Below are 14296 nucleotides of genomic sequence, written 5' to 3'. Positions count from 1 at the left end.
TGTTTGTTTGTTTGTTTGTTTCAATACAGGGTTTCTCTGAGTAGCTCTGGCTATCCTGAAACTCAGTATGTAGACAAGGCTGGCCTTGAACTCAGTAATCTGACTGTCTCTGCCTCCTGAGTGCTGGGATTAAATCCTGCATCACCGTTGCCACCTCCTTTTTCCATATGAAGAAATGGAGGTTGGGAAGGTTGTTCAGAGTCTCATGAATAAAACTGGGATCTAACTTGCATGTCTGAACTCTGGCTTCAACACACTGAAGTTGCTGCAAACAGCTGTTCTGTACTTGCTACTTGGTCATCCTGGATTCCACTGGGAAAACGAAGATATTTCTGGTACCACCTGGCCACACAGCACCAGAGTTTCTAAGGGTGAAGGAAAGAATCTGAACTTTATATTATTGTATCTTTGTTGTTGTTGTTTTGAGACAGGGTCTCTCTGAGTAGCCCTGGCTGTCCTGGAACTCACTCTGTAGATCACCACATTTAGAGCTCCACCTGCCTCTGCCTCCTGGGTGCTGGGTGGGACGAAAGGTGTGCGCCACTTCCCGCACCCCCAACTTGTGCACCAAACCTGTATTTCAAACAACACCTAGTGGTTCTGTTCCACACTGGAGACTGAGAACACCACCTTACTCTTTCCCAGGTACTCACTTTTCCATTTGACTTCCTCTTACTATCACAGTTGCCCGGGAATCACTGCAGACAAGAATGCACAGGTAGATAGTTCATTTTTTCTGGAGGCTGCTTGGTCACTGTCAGGGTGAAAACTGTTTAAACCTTGATGTAGTGGGGACTTCACTTTCTTCATGTGTTATTACTCATTTGAAACTCCATGATGGATGCCTGGGGCTGTCTGGGTAATGGTGAGGAACGTGAAAAAGAAATATTTGTTGCCGGGTGTGGTGGCACATACCTTGCATCCTGGCACTCAGGAGGCAGAGACAGGAGGATCTCTCAGTTTGAGGCCAGCCTAATATACAGAGACTTCCAGGACAGCCAGAGCTATGTAGAGAGACCCTGTCTCAAATCCCTGCCCCTGAAAAGAGAATTTGTTAGCACCTCTCTAACACTACCCAGGAAGAGAGAAGGGCAGCATTAGCCTCTGGTTGGGGAGAAAGAAAGCAGCAGGACAGTGGACAGCGATGGCAGCAAAAGGCACATCAGGGCTTCAATGGCTCAATGACCACATTATAGGATAGACAGAGGTCTTTTTTGCTTGTGTTAGTTTGTTTTTTTTCAGGACAGGCTTTCTCTGTGTATCTTGGCTATTCTGGAACTCACTCTGTAGACCAGGCTGGCTTCAAAATCAGAGATCCGCCTGCCTCTGCCTCCTGAGTGCTGGGGTTAAAGGCGTGCGCCACCACCTGGCTAGAGACAGAGGTCTTATTCTACTGTCCATTTCAAAAGAAAAGCCCGGGGAATGTTATACAGTAGAGATGATGAGGGTGCATATAAGAAGGACTTTACTCAAGTTTCTAAGACATCTTTCCACAAAGGCACCCATCACCCTGAGTGTGCTCCATTCTAGGCAGTCCACAACGTCATGGGGCACAGAAGTAGATTAGATATCGTCCCGCCCTTGAAAACTATACTTGAAGACTGCAGTTGGGTGTGCAAACAAATACTGACAGGGATAGAGCTTGAGTTTGATAACAAGGAAGGTGAAAAAACTCTCCTCTGATTGGTGGGGGTGGGGTGGGGCTCCTCCGCTGACGAAGCAGGCTGATTGCCAGGCCGACAAGAGGCTCGGAGCTTGAAGGAACAACCTAACCGAGTGTATCCATTAGTAACACTGGAGCCCACACGTAAGCAGTGAGCAGAGGAAGCAGGCACGGTGAGGAGTGCTAGACCACTGTATACCAGGCTGGGGCAATTGGGCAATTAAAGATACAGAAGCATTGAAGCACACAGGGGCTCCCAATGGCTAGGACATAAAGTTTGAGACTCCAAGGACAATACGCATTCTCAGGCTGCTAGCTGTGTATGTTCACACCAAGTCTGTTTGCCAGCCACTGTTCACCACTAGCAGACAATGCCCTGTCCCGAGGCCACATCGCTATGGACCTGCTCATTTTAACCGCTAAATTTATTAAGAATCAGATGGTGGCCCCTGTAGATTACCATGCACTATTGCTTTGTAATGCCAATGCTAGGAAACTCAGGGGAGGAGATGAGGCTTAGTGGTGACATGCTTGCCTAGTGCCCATGAGGCCTTGGGTAGATCCCTGTTCAGAAAACAAAACCACCACAGGAACAGGGTTGGAGTGATGGATGATGCAGACATACATGCAGGCAAAACGCCCACACACATTATTTAGGTGTAACCCACAAAACTGGAGTTACAGACAGTTGTGGGTGGTGAGAACTGAACCAAACCCAGATCTTCTACAGGAGCCACAAGTGACCTTAACCACGGAGCCATCGCTCCAGCCCCTATTTAAAAACCTCACAAAACAACAACAAACAATGTCTGACATTCAGTGTCAGAGCCGTCATTCCCACAGACATTCTTCTGACTGCACTGGGAGGAAGAAATCCTTTTGCCATACCAATACATCTCTGAGGCGATGCCCACAGAGCCACAAGAAGACCTGAGATCCTTCCCTGGTTGACAATAACTTACTGTGTGATCTCAGTCAGAGCCTTTAAACCTTTCCATGCTTCAGTTTCTTCTTTGATAAAAAGATTAAGGTGAGAAAACAATTCCATACCAGTTAGGTCAATGCTAAAAGAAGCAACGGTAGTCAGAAGAAGGTGGGCTGGCTAGCCACCCAGAGACCTGTCTATGGCTGGCATCTTGGTGAATCAACCTAATCTGGGCCTGGGTTTTGGACATTAGGTTTAGAAACACACTCACAGAGATGTGGACATGCTTTGGTGGTTTATCAACATCGCTGTCTACCTACAGCCTGACAACTGGAATCAGTGTGGCCAAATCCCTAACACAGGTAAGACTTTGAGACCTATATTGGGCAGCGTGGTGCTCACAATTAGAGCCCACCCAATTGTGATGCTGAGGCAGGAAGATCAACTGACTCAAGCCTAAGAGTTTAAAACCAGCATCAGAACCACCATAAAGATCTTTACTTTGGCCAAACTAGCCCTGCCTATAACAGAACCCAGCTTGGTTGCAGCCAGGCTACACTCAGCAACCTGACCCATGATGCTTCTACTTCACTGCTGGCCACTTATTTACTTGTCTTTACTTCTGTTTTATTTATAATAGGGTCTCATGAACTCCAGTGTGGGCAGTGAAGGAAACCCTGAGTGTGTGAAATCCTGAGTGGGTGTGTGCTGTTAACATGAGCCATTCAAGGATAAAGCCTCAGACACAAGGGAAACTGGCAAAGGCTCACTGTCCCCTGTCCCCTCAATGAGGCTCAAGTAACAGCAACACCATCCTCTGTTCTGAGTCTAAATGTTGACAATGTGTGTGGAAAATGTTCATCTTCAATTGCTTTCCCGGATGTTCACGGCCTGGAGGCTGCTCTCCTATAGTCTGTGCCTAGTGAGCTCAGCTAGACCTGCCTCCTTGTTCCTCTGTATGTAATAACCCTGCCTCGCTGCCTATCTATACGCAACAATACACTACCTTGTTCAGCTGTATAGAATCCCTCCTGTGTCCAACTTCATACACTAAATATTCTGACCTTCTGGGTGCTTCTCTGCCAGAGAGCCCAGTCCACCAGACCAGCTTTTCTGTACATGCATCTTACTTCTTCATCCCTTGATGCCCAAGCCCAGGTTCTAGGCTACAAGCCGTGGCAGTCCCCAGGCTGGCCTCAAACTCACTGTGTAGCTGAGAGTGAGTCACCTGATGGTTAGTCGGTTTACTTAATTTATTTATTTTTTGTCAACTTCACACAGCTGGTGACATCTGGGAAGATGGAGCCTCTTCTGATAAAATATTTCATCAGATTAGCCTGTAGATAAGTCTGTGGGAGCATCTTCTTGACTAGTGACTGACGTGAGAGGGCCCAATCCACTGTGGCTGTGTCACCTCTAGACTGGTGGGCCTGGTTATATAACGAAGCTGGCTGAGCAAGCCATGGAGAGCGAGCCAGTGAGCAGCATTCTTCCGTGCTCTCTGCTTCAGTTCCTGCATCCAGGTTCCAGCCCTAACTCCCCTCCTGACGCACTGGCCATGAAAGTGTAAGATGAAATAAACCCTTTCCCACCCACGTTGCTTTTGGTCATGATTATTACAATTCAGAATTAGCTGGGCCGGGCATCTGAACTCATTCCCCCTCCCCTGTTCTTCTTTACAGAGGTCCCCAGGTCCCCGGGGCTTGTTCCTGTCTGGGCTGTACCTACAGAGAAATGCAGCTCATGTCAGCTGGGGAGTAGGCCCCTGGGCCTCTTCACTTCTCCCCACTGTAGGACAGTTCCTTTGAAAGCAGAAGACAAAGGTTTATCTTCTTACCTGACCTTACAATTTTCCAAAACCCAGTGTCTTAAACCAGTTCCTCCCCGCCATCGATGGGAACTGCAGCGGCTCAGGGAAGGATGCGGTGTGGAAAGCGGAAGTGTAGGAAAAGCCACGCTTACCTCACAGCTTGGGCAATTATTTCTACCATCTCTGCTTCCTCTGCCAAGGATGTGTCGCTGGTGACAGAATAAGGGACAAAACCCCACAAAGTCCCTGAAGGCCTTTATCATGAGGAGTCACACGGTATCAGAACAGAGATAATTGCACAGATAAGCCTAAAACTACAAGAGGGGCTTCAAGGGTGAGAAATATTGACATCTCTGAGCCAGGGAACCATCTGAACTCTGTGCAGCGGCTAATTAGGCAAAGAGAGGAGGGGTTGGCATTCCAAGCCCAGGGTGCAGAACAATGCAAGCCTTGTCAGCAGGGAAGAAGAGTTGTGAGACTCAGGCAGAGAGCAAGAGGCTCTGGACACATGCCTGGGGGGGGGGGGGGGGGGGGGAATGGAGGACGGTTGTGTGCATTTTTTTTTTTTTTTTTAGCAATGGAGATTATCCCGGAGCCTCGTGCATGCTCGGTAAACACTACCACTGAGCTGCATCCTCAGTCCCATATTTTTAAAATTTACTTTTTATGTGTTTATGACACATAAAATGAATGAATGTATATGTACCAAAAGTTTGCAGTGCCACAGAGGGCCAGCAGGGGGTGTCAGATCCCCTGGAGTTATAGACAATTGTCAGTTGCCATGTGGGTGCTGGGAACTGTACTCAACTCAGGTCCTCTCAAGTGTTCTTAACCTCCTAGCCGTTTCTCCAGTTCCCAGAGATTTTAAAAGATTTATTTAACTTTTTTTTTTTTTCTTAGTTTTTCAAGACAGGGTTTCTCTGTGTAGCCCCTGCTGTCCTGGAACTTACTTTGTAGACCAGGCTGGCTTCAAACTCACAGAGATCTGCCTACCTCTGCCTCCTGAGTGCTGGGATTAAAGGCATGCGCCCCAGCCTGGGTGCTTATGTTTAATTATGCGTGTGGGTATGTACACGTGAATAAAGTGCCTAGGAAGGGCACAGATGTCAGATCACCCGGGACTGGGTTGCAGGCAGTTGGGAATTCCTTGACCTGGGTGTTGGAAATCAAACTCAGGTCCTCTGCAAGAGTAGTCTTAACTGCTAAGGCATCTTGCCCCCTCAGCGTTTTGTACCTCACACACCCAGCTGCTTGAGAGAATGTGTGGCTTGAAGGCAGCAGAGTGGAGGGGAGACTGAGAGTCATGCAGGTGAGAGCTGACCACAGGAATAAGCAAAGAGAGTAAGAAACGGAATGAAGGAACATATTTGTAGTAACACAAACCAGAGATAAACCCCAGAGGCTCGGCTAGAGTCAACTCAGCAGCTGGGTTTTTTTCTGAAAAAGCTTTCCCAGCTTTTTCAGAGGACCCAAGCTCAGTTCCTCATCAGGTGTTTCACCTTTAATTCTAATTCCAAGGGATCCAACACCTTCTTCTGGCCTCTGAGGGCGTCCCCACATATGTGGTACATACACTAATACAGACACATGTAAATAAAAAATTAAAAAAAAAAATCTTAGGCAGGTACAGTGTGGATACCTTTAACCCCGGCACTTGGGAGGCAGGGGCAGGCAATCTGTGAGGTTGCTGTCAGCCTGGTCTGCAGGGTGAGTTAGTTCTAGGACTTCCAGGGCTACACAGAGAAACCCCGTTTCAAAAAAACAAAACAAAACAAAACAAGACAAAACAAAAGCCACAAACAATAACAACATCAAAAACCCAACTAACTAAATCATAAAAAAGAAAGGAGGAGGTAGAAGAGGAGGAGGAGGAGGAGGAAGAAATGTAAAAAAACCACACAAACAAAAACTGACAGGCTGGGCTATAAAGCATGAGGCATCAAGGATTCCCCCATTTGTGACACAGGAGGATGCCAGATGGTGGTGTCTGTCACTCAGTGAATTTGGTTTAAGTGGGTAAGGAGCCAGTTTAAGGGAAACAGACTACTGCAAGACCCAGCCCAGTCTAATGTATCTAGAAGATACCTGAATGACATACCAAAGTGGGCCACGGCAGTATTTGCCTGTGAGTTCCAGCTACTTAGGAGGCTGAGGCACAATGCTTGCTTGAAAACAGTCTGGGCAAGACTTCGAGATGCCATTTGAAAACATGAGAACAAAAGGGATGTGTCAGGTAGCTGGCAGGACGTGCTGGGTTAGAGCGCAGTGGTGGGCTGTGCAGGAGGACCTGACTTCGGGGTCTGTGTGTAGTGGACAGCAGAAGTCAAAGAGTGCTCAGGGAACAGACTACACTACAGGAGTCTCACCACAGGCCTGGGTGAAAAAAGAAGCTGCAATGACCAGAGAGGCTTGGGGGGAAGCAGGAATGTGCATGGATGTCATAAAAGCCAAGAAGCCAAAAGTGACAAAGCCGGACGTGATGGTTTAGGCTGATAATCCCGGCACAGGAAGCTGCAGATTGCGGAGGAGGTTGTGAGGAACTTCACATGTACGGCCAATTTTAACCAGCAGAGCCATCCTTGGTGGGGACCAGCCCCTCTGCATAAGCCAGGAAGCTGTGATTTACGTCCATTCAGCCAGACTCCAACAGACTCATTGTTCTCAGGTGTCCAGAAACACCAATTCACTTTTCTGTGCCAATACCACAGCCAGATTCTCCACCTCCTCCACTACCACCACAACCACTGCCCCGCTAACTGAGTAACCTAAACGACTGGGCTCAGATCTGCTGCATAATTTTTCAGTTTTGGGATATGAACATAATTTTATAGAAACAAGTTTAAATGTGAGGTTTGTTTATGCTTCATGCCACGGCTCTACATACAGCCTAAAGGTAATCTTATGAAATATTTTTAGTGTATCTGTCACATGAGGCCATGTGCATGAGACTCAACGCTAGCACTCAGAGGTGGGAGAGCTTGGATTCTGGATTGGGGATACACAGCCTGTACCCACACAGCACAATTTGAGAGGCCATACAGGGTGAAGGCTGAAGAGTAGGCTGTGAACAGACTGACCAGGCTATCCTCTGCTTTATCACTAAGAGCACGTATCACAGGAGCCAGAGTGAATGGAGGTCAGACCACAGTGCAGCGTCAGGGATGCCGGCTTCTGCTGTTCCTGGCTTTCTGAGTCAGTTATAGAACTGGGCTAGAACAGTACCTCTGCATCCCCCAAAGTGCCTAATCTCAGTGCCTTAACCATGGCGGAGGAGAAGCAAGCGCTACTCACCTTCACATTATACCCACTCTGGAATTTTCAGGATGCTTTTTTATTATTTTTATTTTTGGAAATGGGTCTCACTACATAGCCCTGGCTAGACTGGAACTCAATATGTAGATTAGACTGGCTTCTGCCTCCCAAATGCCAGGATTAAAGGCATGTGCCCCCATGGCCCAGGCCCCCTCACTGCCCAGGGAACTGTCTTACTCCACATGACTCTCTTCATTTTCACAATCACTCCAGACAGTAGTTACTTTTAATTTCCTTTTACTGTAATCCAGACTGGTCTCACTCTCAAACTCCCCTTGCCTTTGCCTTCTGAATGCTGGGTTGTAGGTCTACGCCACTGTGCCTGCAGCAGGTTACTTCCTCGGATGTCACAGAAACAAGGCTCACAGGGGTTAAGGAACTAGACCACAGGTAGACATGGCCTGGTTCATCTAACTCCTGGGAGTCCCAGTGAGAAAAGGGTCCTTTGGGAACCAGAGAGAACTAAATCCCAGTGTCAGCTATGAGCTAGAAAGGGCCGTTCACACCTGTAAGGGGAGGGGAAGCAGGAAGATCAGACATTCAGTCATCCTTAGTTACCTAGGAAGTTCCTGGTAGGCTGGGTCTGGTGCTGCGCACCTTTACTCCAGCACTCTAGTGGCAGAGGAAGACCAATCTGTGAGTTCAAAGATAGCCTGGTATACACATAGTGAATTTCAGGCCAGCTAAGGGTAATAGTAGGACCCTCAAAGCACGTGTACAAACACAGAGTCAGCTGTATGGCAGTAGACAGTTCTCTAACTGGCCTTTCTGTTTTAGTGTAAAGTTAGAGGTGTGAGGCTTGACTCAGATGAGCAAAGCTCTTAGTCCGATGCCCACCAGACAGCTGCCCCGTCCCTCTCCAACTGTTCACTTCTGCCTGCCTGAAGGCAACAAGGCTTCTCACTTCACCACTTCACGGAGCGAAGTACAAGATTAAGGCACACTGAGGTCACATGCTGCCACATCCCAGAGTTTCCAGAGGAAAGCGGAAGGCCCAGGTGTCTGTCCTTCCTTCCTTTCTGTCAGGCAGGCCCCAGCCAGCATCCAACATCCAGCTTCAGTGGCCAGCCTGCTTGTGGTTTCCTCAGAGATAAACTGGATAAACAGTCTTTTTCCTGAGACGTCACAGGCAGTCAAAGTCTGGGCTAGCACCAGCAGTGACCAGCAGAGGGCAGAGTGGCTCCACGACCTGCCACCAGGAGCCCAAGGCACAGAATTCACAGCACTCTTGCACTGGAGAAGGCAAGAAGACTTCAAGGTTATCTGACACTAGTGGTGCGTGTCTCACCTTGCAGAAGCTGAAATGGGGTTAAATGACATTCCTATAATTCAGGAGCGCATACCAAGTCTCACAACCGCAGGAGCCTGGGTTCAGATTCCAGGCAGGCGTTAGTAGGTAACTCTTAACTTCTCCAGCTTTTATTGTTATTTACATCTGTGTGTCCATTTCTTTTGAAGCAGGGTCTCTCACTTGGTGGCCATGAATCCATGATCCCACAGCCCTGATGCTCAGACTACCTGGCTTGGTTCTGGCATGTGCTTTTGAGACAAGGTCTTACTGTATAGCCTAGGCTGTACTCAAGCTCATGGTCCCCCTGAGGCAGCCTCTCAAGTGTTAGAATTATAGGTGCATATGAACAATCCTGGCTGTTTATTTTTGAAGAAGGTAAAACAAGCGATTCATTTACTGAGTTATCTTCAAGAGTAAATACTCGATGCTTGTAAAATGCCAAGGACAGTGTCTGTCATGGAGGGCAAATCTGTAGTTCCCAGAACTGTAACTAGGACACCACACCTAGATGGGGACATTACTATGGCTTGGCACTTCCGAGGTACCCACTGCCAGCCGATCGTTTTATCATTTTTTCTTTTCTTTCTTTGTTTTTTTTTGTTTTTTTGTTTTTTTGTTTTTTTGTTTTGTTTTTTTGGTTTCTCTGTGTAGCCCTGGCTGTCCTAGAACTCACTCTGTAGACCAGGCTGGCCTCGAACTCAGAAATCCACCTGCCTCTGCCTCCCAAGTGCTGGGATTAAAGGTGTGCGCCTCCATTGCCTGGCCTCCTTTTTGTTGTTGTTGTTGTTGTCATTCGATTGTTAGCGTACAGTTTCTGAGTCTCAGTCTGCTGCACCCTTCTGGACTTACAAATGGAGCAGATTCAGTGTGCTGCCTAATGGGATGGGCACAGGCTTCCATCCGCATTAGCCTTTCTCCAGAGGACAGCCATTGTCAAATGCTTCTTACAAGATACAGTTCAGGCTGTGCTTGTTATCCTAAGAAAGGAGGCCAGACAGTCACCAGTGCCCTAGGGGTGGTTAAGGGAGCGAGGGACCAGATCCAACAACAGCAGTTTAGTTCAGGGTTGTAGAAAACTGATGGGGAGGCTTCTCCTTCTAGGACCCTGCTTAAAAGGCTAAACTCCTGTGACAAGAGGCAGCCACTGGGAAACAAAAATCCGGGTTGTGGTGATACATCCTGACAACAAGCTATTCCAGAGAGCTTAGACAGGAGGGTCTCAAACTTGAGGCTAGCCTGAGAAGCTCACAGCCTAGACAACTTGGTCTCAACATAAAATCCTATAAGGACCAGAAGTCACAGCTCAGTGGTAGAACAAACATCTTGTCCAGTATTTGAGGCTATGAATCTAATCCCCAACAATGCAAACAAAATTACTGAGAGAGGCTGGGTGGTAGGGTACACATGCCTGTAATCCCAAAGCTAAGGATACTGAGACAAGAAGAATTTTGAGGCTAGCCCTAGTTACACTGCAAAACTCTACCTCAAAATTTAAAAAGCACTAGAGTATACCTCAGTTGGTAGAATGCTTGCACGCCATACAACAAAGTCTGGCTCAATCGGCCCAGCATAAGCTAGGCATGGTGGCACACAACCTGTAGTCCCAGCACTCAGGTGGGGGGCAAAGAGGATCCAAAGTTCAGCCTCATCTTCAGCTACATGCACAAGTTCAAAGCCAGCCTGGGATATGAGACTCTATTAAAAAGAGGGGGAGGGGAACAAGACAGCCAAGTGGGACAGCCAGGTCACCATTCACAGTTTCACAGGCTAACTTCAGCTGTGTTGAACATGTGCACTGGTTCCACTCTTGGCCCCAAGAGGGGCCCAGGCCAGGAGCTTCAGAGAACAGCTCCAGATTTAGACTCAGTGGCACTGTTCAGAGAAAAGCAGGCCAAAGCTAGGCATGGTGGTACAAGCATTTAATCACAGCATTTGGGAAGCAGAAACAGATTTCTGTGAGTTCAAAGCCAGCCTGGTCTACAAAGTGAGTCCAAGACAGCCAGGGCTGGTTACACTGAGAACCCCTGTCTTGAAAGAAAAAGGAGAAAGAAAGAAAGAAAGAAAGAAAGAAAGAAAGAAAGAAAGAAAGAAAGAGGAAGGAAGGAAGGAAGGAAGGAAGGAAGGAAGGAAGGAAGGAAGGAAGGAAGGAAGGGAGGGAGGGAGGAAGGAAAGGAAGGAAAGAAAGGAAGGAAGCAAAGAAGGAAGAGAAAAGAGAAGCAGGTCAGAGGCATGCACAGTTTAAAGGGAACCCATGGCAAGGAGAGGAAAAGGAACAAGGGCTGGTCAGACATATATCTGATAGACCAGAAGAATCCTGGCCAAATGCCCAATGCCCTGAGCTACTTCCAGGAGGCCTGTGAGCTGGACTTCACCAACAGGCCCAGGTTCCAGTCTTAAGACATCCTGGGCACCGAAGAACCCAGGGAAGGCTCTCAGAGGTGGTACTATGGGCGTATGTCATTCTAGATCACCATGGAACACAGTAAAGGAGGGGAGGGGTGGAGGTTGGACCAAATCCCAGCAATCTGTTCATTCAAAATCTAGCCTCACCCAGGGAGAACAAAGGTGTTGAGGGGAGACATCTGCTTCCTTTTCTTTAACTATGGCCCAGCTGGGAAGAGCAGGGCTGGACGGAAATCATGAAGAATGAACTTCTCTCAGCAGCACAGAGAAAAGGGAGGTCCTGCCTCCAGCGGGCCTGTACCAAGATACTCTAAACTTCACCAGAACGGCAGGAGAGCTGGGTGAAAAGACTGTAAAGACTATTCAGGCTCCTCAGCCCCACAGCCCCACGAGCTTCTTAACTCAGGTGGCCCCTGAGGGCAATCAAATAGCTCTGAAAAGCTTGCCCTGACCTGGGCAAAAGTAAAATTGGATCCAAAACACTGCAATGCTCCTCAGGGCAAATGAGCATGCTCCGTGGAAGTTCACAAGATGAGCGATGTTCTCCTTCAGGAGAACGAGCTAGGCAAAACAGCAATCAGCGGGAATCAGCAGTCTACACCTCCACCCCATCCCATGGCCATGATTTGTGATTTAAACGCACCACAGTAGTGCAAAGACGCCACCCAGAAACTCTACAACAGAAGCCCAAAGAATGTGCAACCAGATGTGTGAGTGTGTGCCTGTAGGTGTGTAGGTGCACACTCTCCACACAACAGAAAGTCACAGCTACTGGTAGTAAGGTGTTTTTCATGGGCAAATTATCTGCCGAGCACTTTACAGTATCACATTTAATCACTTACTCCCAATAAGCCTCTGAGGTCATATTCTTATCTTCATTTTAAAAGGGCAGGGAAGTCACCTAGGGCCACACAATAACTTGAAAGGCTTTGCCTGAGAACTTGACCTCACACTATAGCTTGTACCCACATGCTAACATGATCTTATTTTATTATGTATTTATTTATTTATTTTTGAGACAGGGTTTCTCTGTGTAGCCCTTGGCTGTCTTGGAACTCACTTTGTAGACTGGGTTGGCCTCAGAGATTCAACTGCCTCTGCTTCCCAAGTGCTGGACTACCACCACCACCACCACCAACAACAACAACCTGCATACTCTTTTCTTTTAAAGGCAGGGTATTGCTGTGTGGCTAAGGTTGACCTCAGAATCTTCCACCTTAGTTTTCTGAGCCCTGGAATGACAGGTATGCCACCCCACCCATACATTTCTCTTCACACCCTCATAAGCAAACATCTGATCAAAACTGCAAAGAGTTCAGGACTTCAGTCTGAAGGCCAGCTCTTGGCATCCGCAGCCTGAGTGACCCTGAGCAGTCTTCTAATCATCAGTGTGAAGGATGGTAGATCTGATAGGCAGCCTCTCTTAGTCATTGGAATTAATAAGAACTAGCCAGGTGTAGGAGCTCATAACCCTGATCTACAGAGCAAGCTCTAGAATATCCAGGGCTACACAGAGAAACCCTGTCTCGAAACCACAAGGGCAGCTTTTCTACCCTGGCTTGCTGATCTGAACAGAAAATAATGGTGTGACTAGGTGTACAGTAGGAACACTTTAGAATGTGTGGGTCCATGCCAAAGCAAGGCTGACCTCAGCCATGGAATGAAAGGACTAGTGAAGGCTTTACCTACAGGCCTCTTAAGGCTCAATAGTCATTGCTTCTATATGTACAACAGCCCAGGAAAAGCAGAATCCACTTCTCCAGGAGCAGAGGGGGGAGAATCTAAGGCCATCAGAACCACAAAGAAAGTAGGAAGTCTGCATTGAAGCAGAAAACATTGAAAAGACAGAAAACACTGGTCCCTCTCCAGCTTTTGGTGCTCAGATTTCTCCAGGCCAACCTCCACCTTGAGCTTGGAGGGTGGAGAAAGTACATAAGGCTTAACTGTTTGACAGCAGGTTTGCATAGAGAGCTGTGTGTGGGAGCCAGGATCCACAGCACACAGTCTCTGCTAACATCCATCTCACTGTCAGACATGAGCGGAGGACAGAGGATGGGGTAACACATGCCCACCTCACCTCTACAGGAGACACATCTCGTTCATCTGTGGGCTAGAACTGTTATAAGCAAAGGCAAGCTCCTGCCCTTGAAAGGATTACAGTACTCAGTGGGTGCCTACTGCATACTGCATCCTGGGCTCTCTAGTAACATCTCCATTTCCTTAGCACTGAGTCTCAGAAAAGCAGAAACCAATGTGGCTTTAACACCTGTAAATTTAAAAAACATCTATTTGTGTTTGTTTAGTGTCTATGTGCAGGTGCACACTCCATGGTGTGCATGGGCAGGCCAGAGGACAGCTTCCAGGAGTGCACACACACACACACACACACACACACACACACACACACAGGATTATTAGGAAACTGAGCTGCTTCTTGGCTTGCCGGAGGTGGCGCACACCTTTACTCCCAACCTTGGGGAGGCAGACACAGTCGGATCTCTTGAGTGTGAGGCCAGCCTGGTCTACATAGTGAATTCCAGGATAGCCAGGGCTCCACAGAGAAACTGAGTCTCAAAAAGCAAACAAAAGAAACCGAGCCCCTTCTCAAGGATAATATGGAAGTAATAACCAAGTTAGTCACAAAAAGGAGGGCCACGGGGTGGGGAGTCCTGTGGGGAAGAGATGACACTGTTAGCCACCCTGGCTGCCGCAGGCACCTTCCTAAGCAGTGGTATGGTCATGGGGAAAGACAGGCACTCCTGGCCTGTTTCCCTGCTGTGAAGCTAGGGTGTGTCGGAGAAACTCTAGAATGGCTCCTCCCTTCGCCAGCTTCCAGGGCACCTGACCCATCGGTGGTTCGAGCACTGTAATCTGGCGCTGGGGCTGTTCCTC

The 14296-nt window shown here is 48.0% G+C and overlaps 1 protein-coding gene across 1 annotated transcript in view; it reads right to left on the bottom strand.

The window, feature by feature from the left end:
• The window catches only part of Limk2 (LIM domain kinase 2), a 65204-nt gene that overhangs the window by 34728 nt on the left and 16180 nt on the right, over positions 1-14296 (bottom strand). The gene's annotated exons all lie outside the window — the stretch shown is intronic.

The sequence above is a fragment of the Arvicanthis niloticus genome, chromosome 7 (genome assembly GCF_011762505.2).
Source record: "Arvicanthis niloticus isolate mArvNil1 chromosome 7, mArvNil1.pat.X, whole genome shotgun sequence".
Taxonomy (NCBI): domain Eukaryota; kingdom Metazoa; phylum Chordata; class Mammalia; order Rodentia; family Muridae; genus Arvicanthis; species Arvicanthis niloticus.
The sequence above is the reverse complement of the archived record's forward strand: the minus strand, read 5'-3'. Positions and strand labels throughout refer to the sequence as shown.